Here is an 8,923-nt window from a genome sequence, read left to right as displayed (position 1 = left end):
ACATCTTTAAATGAGGCTGGAGTGATGGAGGGTTTTCTTTTCACTCCCCTCATTCGATTCATTTGGCCATAGTACTGACACGTGTGAAGATGTGAGGTTTTTTAATCTGCAGCGTGACTCCCACATTACCTGATTAAGAATGCTACAGCCCAGCAGGAGATTATCATCGTTCCCACCTTTCAATGAGGCATAAATGTTGCAATCAGGAAATTTACACCACTGTAAAATCTCAACAGGACTGACTGAAATAAGCTCCAGCTTTGTGGTGGTGTGTGCATGAAGATCTTATTGAGTTTGCAAATGCCCTTTCAAACAAGCTGAAATTGAGCCAGATACTCACAGCTACCACTGATGAAAATAAAATAAAGTGTCCAGTTAAACTACTGGATAATGACATTAAACATCAAATTAAAATAAGAAGAACGCTAAAGCATAAAATTAATGACTTTCGTGACGTCCCTGGTGAAGCACAGCTGTTTGTCAGATGTTATCTGAGGTGGTCATTCTAAACAAGCTGGGACTGGTCCACCACTTACAGTTAGCCCTATGCAAAACGAATTCCTTTTTTTTTGTACCTTAGTTTTCAGCTTTAGTGCAACGTCAGATCACCAGCTCCAACTCCCCAGATATGACTTCTGGAAGGGTCAGACACACTCCACACTGTGCTACTACATAATTTTCTGCAAAGAAAGAAGATCTGGAGCTACTGCATACTGTATTCCAATAATGCAGTAGATATACTGGCTCGCTTAATTCAGACCTTGGTTTTGTTCAAAGGATAGAAATTAAAATAAATGAGCTGACTGACAGAGAAGGTGAGCATGAGAGCAAGTATGCTCACTAGAAATACTGCTGAGGTTACTCTTAACTATCACAAATGGAGACACACTGAAACAGCCCACATAAATCCCCTCCAGCTGAACAAATCAGAAATGCATGTAAGAGAATTAAAAGCTTTTCATTCCTCTTTCTTTCAGGAAATGCTACAGCCCTGTTGTTAAGGAACTTCAACAGACAGGAAAAACCCCAACCTCCTCAGAGTCTAAAGCAAGATAAAAAAAGTTGTCAGCGAGTTCACAGATTCCCAGGGTGTGCACATGCTGCAGGATACAAGGGCTCTGTACAGCCCCGTTAGCCCGGCATGCCTCAGCTTTCTGAAGAATTTTAACTTCATATACAAATTATCAAGGAGGATTCTCTGAACCAAAACCCGGAACAGAGTGAATCTGAAATAGCTCTGCGCTCTGAAAATGCCTTAGTAGAAGCTTTTTAGATGCTTCCCACAGTCATATGCACAAACATCTGTCCTTAGGAAAAAGGTGGTGGAACAAACTACGGGGATAGAATTATGATCCTGAAGGACTCAGTTGTAAAGAGAGATAAGCAGAAGGAGCAAGACTCACCTTTTGGTGATTGGCAGTGACTTTTAACAGCTTGAATCTTGACACAGGCACCTCAGCTAAATGCTTGTCCCTCACGATGATTCACAGGAATGACCTGTCATAACCAGACTAATGACCAGAAAGAAAGAAAGGAAAATAAAACTCGCGTCTAGAGAAGTGCTCTTTGTTGACATGGTGTTGGTATATTATATGTGGGAGATATATACATTTTTAGGGTGGTGAGCACTTGAATGGGTTCCCCAGGGAGGCTGTGAATGCTCCACCCCTGGCAGTATTCAAGGCCAGGTTGGACAGAGCCTTGGGTGGCATGGTATAGTGTGAGATGTCCCTGCCCATGGCACGGGGGTTGGAACTAGATGATCTTAAGGTCCTTTCCAACCCTAACTGTTCTATGATTCTATATGTATCTAGATACATATCTATATCTATATATCTATATATATATGAATGTTGTCCTAGATGAAATGGAAATTGGAATATACCAGAACAGTAGTCCAAAGCTTTCCATCAGGGCGCAACATGGGATATTTCCCAAGCTGAGTTCCTGAGAGTTTCTTTAGTTTTATTGTGGAAAACATTTTAAGAAAAAACTTACTTCTTTACAGTTTGTTTTGGGGTTACTATGACTGGACCACTAGAACTAGACCTAACATAAAAACGTCAGCTGAAGTCACTGCAAGGTAGGAGCACTTACACTAGTATCTCATTGCCCTCTGGCTAAACCAGGCTGCAGACCAGACTGCAATACACTGGGATTTCATTTGCTGTCACTAACATCAATTCTTCAGTGGCCAAACTTTTATGCTTGACGTCAGAGATGGACTAGGGGCTTGCTTTGATTATTCCATTCGGCAAGCCAAAGGCAAGTGCTCTCACAGCTTCCCACAGAAGCCTTATAATCTGTTAACAGTTTCTTTCTTCATCTTGCTGTTTTACTTGATGCCATAATTATTTTCTCATTTCTAAATTCACTATTAATTTTAATTAAGCTCATCTACAGTCATTAGTTTAGCTAATCTATCTTCACTTTCAAACACACACACACACACACTCCAGTCTTCATTCTGGTGTAGCATTGGAATGGAAAGTTTTATGCAGAGAGGCAGAAAGATCCACATATGTAGTGAATAAAAGGGCTTATAGCTGCAGCTGGTTGGGATTTTTTAATTAAGCTTTTCCTATCCAAAAAAGCCAATTAGTTGGGATTGAAAGTTTTCAGAGACCTACATCCTATTTAATAAAATTTTAATCTAAAGTTTCCTCTGGTAAAAGTAGAGAATAATTGCTAGCTAATGCAAATCAAACTTAGAGGTCAAATCTCATCTATGACAGAGGAGGTGCTGAACATGCTGCATTTCACTACAAGAACAGCTCTGAATCCACAAACGCCAGCATCACAAGTCCCTCACCATGAAGCTGCTTGAGTAATCTCGTTTTCAGGAGACACTTGGAATTTCATTCAGCACTAGGTCACAAACATCAAATCTCTTAATGTTTTTCATGCAGCTGAAGTCCTCTTCTAAGTTATCACTCAATTTTCTTCCACAGTTATACTTTTATGGAGAACTAAATGAGAGAGTAGATAAAATGCATTCTTACTATTATTATTATGACTATTATTATTTTGTGCGATTTCCTGCTCACAGATTTTAAGTGATGTGTCAATATTTGAGCAGGGCATAATGTTTAGCAAGGAAGTGCTAACCTTGTCTGTGTCCTGCATATGAAAACAAGCATTCTTGTTTAACTAACAACACAATCGATATCGATTAACCACTTCACCAGCTGCTGAATCAGAGAATATTGCCTATGGATTGCATCAATGCATTGTTTACTTTTATACTTTGCTACTTCAGCTTCTCCTTCAAACCACAACAATTATTTTATGCTTGCGCTGTCCCTGTCAGACTCTTCTGTTTACAATATTGTGCAGAGTAACAAGGAGTTGCCAAGGTGGACCACCTTCACAGTATGTTATCATCCAATACCCTAATAGTTACTGGGAGCAGATGTTTCAGAAGATGATAAAAGACCCTACAGGAAGCAGATGTGAGACAATCTGTTCTGCATAACTCACATGCAGAACTATAACCAGTCCACAAAGTTTATCTATATTCTCAGAGCTTGAAAAAATCAGGCAGTATCAGCAGTTATGCATATGTAGCCTTGCCAATCTTACCCTGTCAGAAAACCTTTCCATTTTTTTCTCTTTCCTCCCAGCTGTTTCCAGTGTCCATCCCAGGAACACACTTCACCTACAAACACCTTTTCAGATATTCAGGTGAATATGCAAATGTCAAAACAGGTTTAAGAATCTTTATAGTGTTCTGTTTAACTATGGACATACCTTCAGCAAAGTTACAAGATTACCCAAAATGAAAGTTACCATATTATTTAGTAAAGCAAGGCAGAGGCAAACTGGTATGATTGTTTTCATTATATACGGAAGTAATGTCTGTAATCCTGGACTAACAGATCATCTTCAGGTCTGACTCTTCTAGGTGAAAGAGTGAAACTGCATTAAATAGGCATTTTCATAAATGTCACTGTTTATGGTGATTCCATGTTTCACTTTCTATAGCCTCCACTTACTGTCAATATAAAATAATTCTCCAGGAATTGTTACAATCAGAATTCAACATTGCCTGTTCTGTTTGGAGGGAGATGAAATAAACAGATTACAGCCGAATACTCTGAGGACTGTAAGACTCACATATTCATGTATTCAATTTTATGAACATCTCCAGAGGATAATAAGACAAAATAGAATTTACTTATTTTTACAGCCTGTTCTAGGTCCTCTGTATTTTTAAATTCATCATAGATGATTTTTTTTTTTCTTAAAATCATTTGGAACAGATCCAAGACTGCTTGAACATGAGTTTCAGCACAGATAGTTGGTTGAGAGACAATTTAAATGCGCTTTGGTGATACAGAAAATGCCCTTTTACTTGTGCATCTTTGAACTATGTTACGGATGTTGGCACAATAATATCCCCAAGCTTTAAAATGATTACCCACTTACACAGCCTCACAAACACAGAAAAAGAAATATGAGGCAGTCAGCCTTTTCTGGCCCCCCAAATCCATCTCTCTGTTGTAGATTTACATGTATGTGCAGAGACCCTCTGAACTGACCAAGAAGGGAGGAGTGAGCAGAGGGTGCATTATGAACACTGGGAGAAATGTCAGCATTTCAACCTAAGAGCATATTCTGTTGTCATGACAACATGATGTAAAGTGTTTTCTTACAGAAAACGATTGCGATGTAAATGGAAAAGAAACATTCAGTTAATACAGCAAATTCAGATGATATGTTTTATGAGGTTGTGACATGGATTAAAACACAACATCTAGTACCATAAACAGATTTTTTTCTTTTTTAAAATCCCATACAGAACAAATGCTTGTTTCACAGAAATGGGGTTCTGTAAAAATCTCATTTATCCTTAGAAATGAAGTTTAGAAAGTACACTTAAAAAAACAAACAAAAAAAATCACGTATTTTCTCCCAGATATTCAGAAAATGTATGATGGTTTGCTCCCTCATTTTCTATTTAAACTGCTGATTTAAAGTAGCTTGATGTTTAATGCAATACCAAGGATCTGTTAAGTGCTGTAGAAACACTTAACGTGTCACTGGCCTCCAACCCTGTAATTGCAGTGGTCAAAGGGTAGATAAAGGGAATATCATTATCCCATTTCAAAGCAGGAGCAGAGGAACAGGGCATGTGAAGCCAGAGGCTGAAAAGTCACATGAAAAGCTTCCAACCGTGTTGTGAATTGCATCAAGATTACTGTAGCCCAGTTATGTAGTTTACAATGTCAATCTCATCTCATGCAAAGGGAGGAATTGGTGACTATTTTCCCTCACTGATGTTTACAGTTATTAAAGGTTTCATCACTTAGTCCTACCTAAAACATTAAAGTTTTTGTTATTGCTTGGAAGTCTGACCCATGCCTTAGGGCATGCACTGGAACAGAACAGCGGGGACAGACATACTGGGGCGGTCCTTGCGGCCCTTGCTCACTGGCCATTAAAATGAATAGATTACATCTCCCACAGTGGCGAGAGAGAATGTATTTTTATGTCAGTCTAAGTGACCTTGCATCACTTAGATGGAGCTGGAGAATTTCTTCCTGCACCCCACACTTCCACAATAAAGACATATTTAAAAAAGGCAAAAAATCTTGAGAAATGTGTCAAGCTGGCTTTCTTTTCTGCTTTGCCAATACAGTCTGCTGTACACAAAAAGCTAAAATATTTAATAACTAGTGAATTAGAAGACTTGGATTTGAAATCTTACTTGACAGCTCACAAACAGTATGGTTCTTCAAGAATAAATAAAGAAATATGCTCCTAACCTGCCTGCTGCCTCTGCAGAACAATCTCAGCAGCCAAAGGTTCATCTTGGCTACAGCTGACCACTAGAATAACATCCCTTGGCATCTGGTATTGCAATGATTTATTTGGTAGATTGTGGGAGTCAGCAGAGATTGAAGTCCCACAAGGGCAGACACCAGCCTGCACAGACAAGGAGATGCCATCCACAGCTTGGAGTGCACAAAGAGAGCCGAGGCAGAGGAAAGCAGCAGGCCATAAAAGCAGGTCTTGGTTTGCAGCTATTGCCCTAACGTCACTGTTACACTCTTTCTGGTGGGACTTCATTAAAAAAGGGGGACCTGGAGAAGCAGGAACATCAGAGAACAGATCACATTCATGCCAGTAAATGCAGAAAGCCGTTTGAGACCACTGCTGTGTGACAAGCACCAAGCAGTGGGACACACTGAGCACTGACTGTTGACAATGACTTCACACTAGGATTTGAGGGGGTCCAGCATCCTACAGAATCAAACCTCAATGCTTTAAATAAACGGCAGCATTTAGATCTAAAGTCCCTTAGAGAAGGAGGGCTGAATTCAGTTCTGTTTGAAATAGGCGATAAAAGTGATTTACTGGAAAGGTACATTCTGAGTAGATTCAGCAATTCTGATATAAAAGATTACTTGTCCTGTTAAAAGCTTACAAGTTATTTGTCATCCCCATCTCTGTTCCTTACAACGTCAGCTTCTGGAAAGCTGTGAACTCCCAGGTAATGAAACAATTCAGTCTGTATTAAGAAAAGTATCTTGCATACAGAATTATGGCTTTGCAACCACTTCTAGAAAGTGATCATTGTCTCCTTGCCTCTTTAAAAAATATGTCTGTGAGCTCTGTATTACATGAGGTATGAAAAAAGTGGGATGTTAAGACTCCTTTGAGCTGTCTTTCCCTTTGCAGTGAAGGCAACTGCCAGTGAAGCACAGTGGGGCTGCCAACCACCCTGGAGCCCTGAAAAGACAGCATGAGCTTAGAAAAGCTTTCTAGATGTGCAGCATAGGGAATGTGCATTGAAGCTGTTATGTCAGATGTGTCTTACTGTAAACCTGTCAGACTGGAAACCTTCCTAGTGATATCTCATTGAAGGGCCATGTCCTGGTTTCAGCTGGGATAACACTGGCTCTGACACCGCTAAGACTTCTCTAACAGTTTTTAGCAGGAAGACTGCTGTGTGCCATGGCCTCAGTACTACAGTAATGAAAATCACAGGTCATTTCTTACTCTTCTACTGCAACACATATGATCTTATCCCAGTTCCAATTTTGTCCTCCAATTCTCTTCCTGAGTGAAAAGGGCCATATTTGCTTCCTTCTGTCCCTTGGTGACCTTATGTTATGAGGATTATAAGCTCTATCATGTGGAAATACTACTTCATCCATGTCTGTACATTGCCTAGCACAAAGGAACTCTTTGGGGCAGGTAGCTTCTCTAAGGGTTACTGCAATATAATGATAAACAAGTGTGTCTTCCCTACACACTGCTGAGACTAACAAAATGATTTTAAGAAATCCCAGAAAATTCTTACATTACATTCTTACTCTCACATGAATTCAGAATCTTATCTGTTATCAAGGATGTCTGAAAAGGAAGTTTTAATGCTATTTCCTCTTTGGAGTATTTTAGAGATAACACAATTCAGGGAACATTGCTGGGGCCTACCCATGATTTTTGACTTAGAAACAGGACTGCAGAATAAGAACCAGTTCTTCCATCTGCTGTATACACTAATAAATTTCCCAAAAAGAGCAATTCAGTTAACTGAACTGATCCCCATACCGTTATTATGATGGTGGGCCTCTACAGGTGGTCTTCTAGATCACATTAAATATAGCTTGGCTTTCAGATGCAAACAGGAGGTTAGGTCAAACTGGCAGGTAGAAAAACACAGCTTTCTATTTGTAAATTCTGTCAGCTTGATCGGGGCTTGCTGAGAAACAACCCCATGACACCATTTTAGAAAGGAAAATAGAAAACACAGATTCACTGTTCTGTTTACTTGAGATTCGAACTTTTAAAGGCATAACTGTGAGAAAAAGAAGAGAACACAAAATAGACTCAAAATTATTATCTTATCTCTGTGGTCACACCTGTGGCTTTGTTGACACAAGGCTACATTGCAAGAGATTATCAAAGTTGTAGCTAACCTTTGTATTTTTGTAGCATCAAGTGAATGTCAAAGTCAGCATCCCAGGCACAGAAGATCCTATTTACTCTGCTAACTGCATCAATAACATCATAACACCTTTTCAACATACATCTCTGAAATACAGCTTGTGAGAAGGAAGATTGCTCACTGGAACAACAAACAAAGAAGCACAGAGACTTCACTAGAAACAGAACTTGAGTTATGCCATTGAGATCAATGGAAATTCAGAGGAAAGCCTGAATAAGAAGTCTGGGATTTGACCCTGAGCCAGCTTACACAATTTTCAACAAATTGAGTTTTTACAATCTGGTGGAAGCTCTAATTATGTTGTCATAAAGAAAAAAAAAATATCTCAGCACTGCTGAAATCTTATTTCTGAAGCTCTCAAAGAGGCATCTATGAAGGATTTTGTTCTGATAACAGACAATATATGAGGTGTCAGATTAGAGAGTGCAATGTGGGACATGCCACCTCCATCATCTGTCTGACAAGGAAGCAATTAAACAATTGGCTGGCTTTTATTAAGTTGTATTAAGGACCACAGTTTCAAGCTCTTACCTCTTCATTTAGACAAAGTTCCCACAGAAAAGAACAATTAAACGGTGTATACAATGGTAAAAATACTCCCTTATTAAAAATGAAACATAGGTTTAAATGCCTTAATTTATAAGATAACAAACATCAGACTTAATAGATATGTTTCCACCTCAAACATTTCAAAGTGCTCAGCCTTCCAAGGAAATGGAAGTTCTCACTTGAACAGATCTGTTCAAAGCCTATTGGCATAACAACTGGAGTCTCTAACATTTAAACTATGAGGAAATCTTCATTACTAGTAGTATCCACTGCAGCATCAAAAGGACAGCATTTTTAGAGCAACACAACCTGAAAGTAAAAAGCCAACAGAAGTAACACCTGATAGGTGTTACCTAACCCCCCAGAAAGCTGGCATAACAGATGCCATCTTCATCCAGGAAATAATTCCTTTCAATG

At 39.1% G+C, this 8,923-nt stretch overlaps 1 long non-coding RNA gene across 1 annotated transcript in view; it reads right to left on the bottom strand.

The window, feature by feature from the left end:
- Positions 1-583: 583 nt before the first annotated feature.
- LOC136019236 (uncharacterized) overlaps positions 584-8,923 on the bottom strand; it is a 166,055-nt gene continuing 157,715 nt past the window's right edge. The window contains exons 3-4 of the long non-coding RNA XR_010614782.1: positions 1,404-1,511; positions 584-680 (exon numbers count right to left, since the gene is read on the bottom strand). This is a non-coding gene — a long non-coding RNA (uncharacterized LOC136019236). The remainder of the gene's footprint in view (positions 681-1,403; positions 1,512-8,923) is intronic.

This window comes from Lathamus discolor, chromosome 9 (genome assembly GCF_037157495.1).
Source record: "Lathamus discolor isolate bLatDis1 chromosome 9, bLatDis1.hap1, whole genome shotgun sequence".
Taxonomy (NCBI): Eukaryota; Metazoa; Chordata; class Aves; order Psittaciformes; family Psittacidae; genus Lathamus; species Lathamus discolor.
This window is presented reverse-complemented; position numbering and strand designations above follow the sequence as displayed.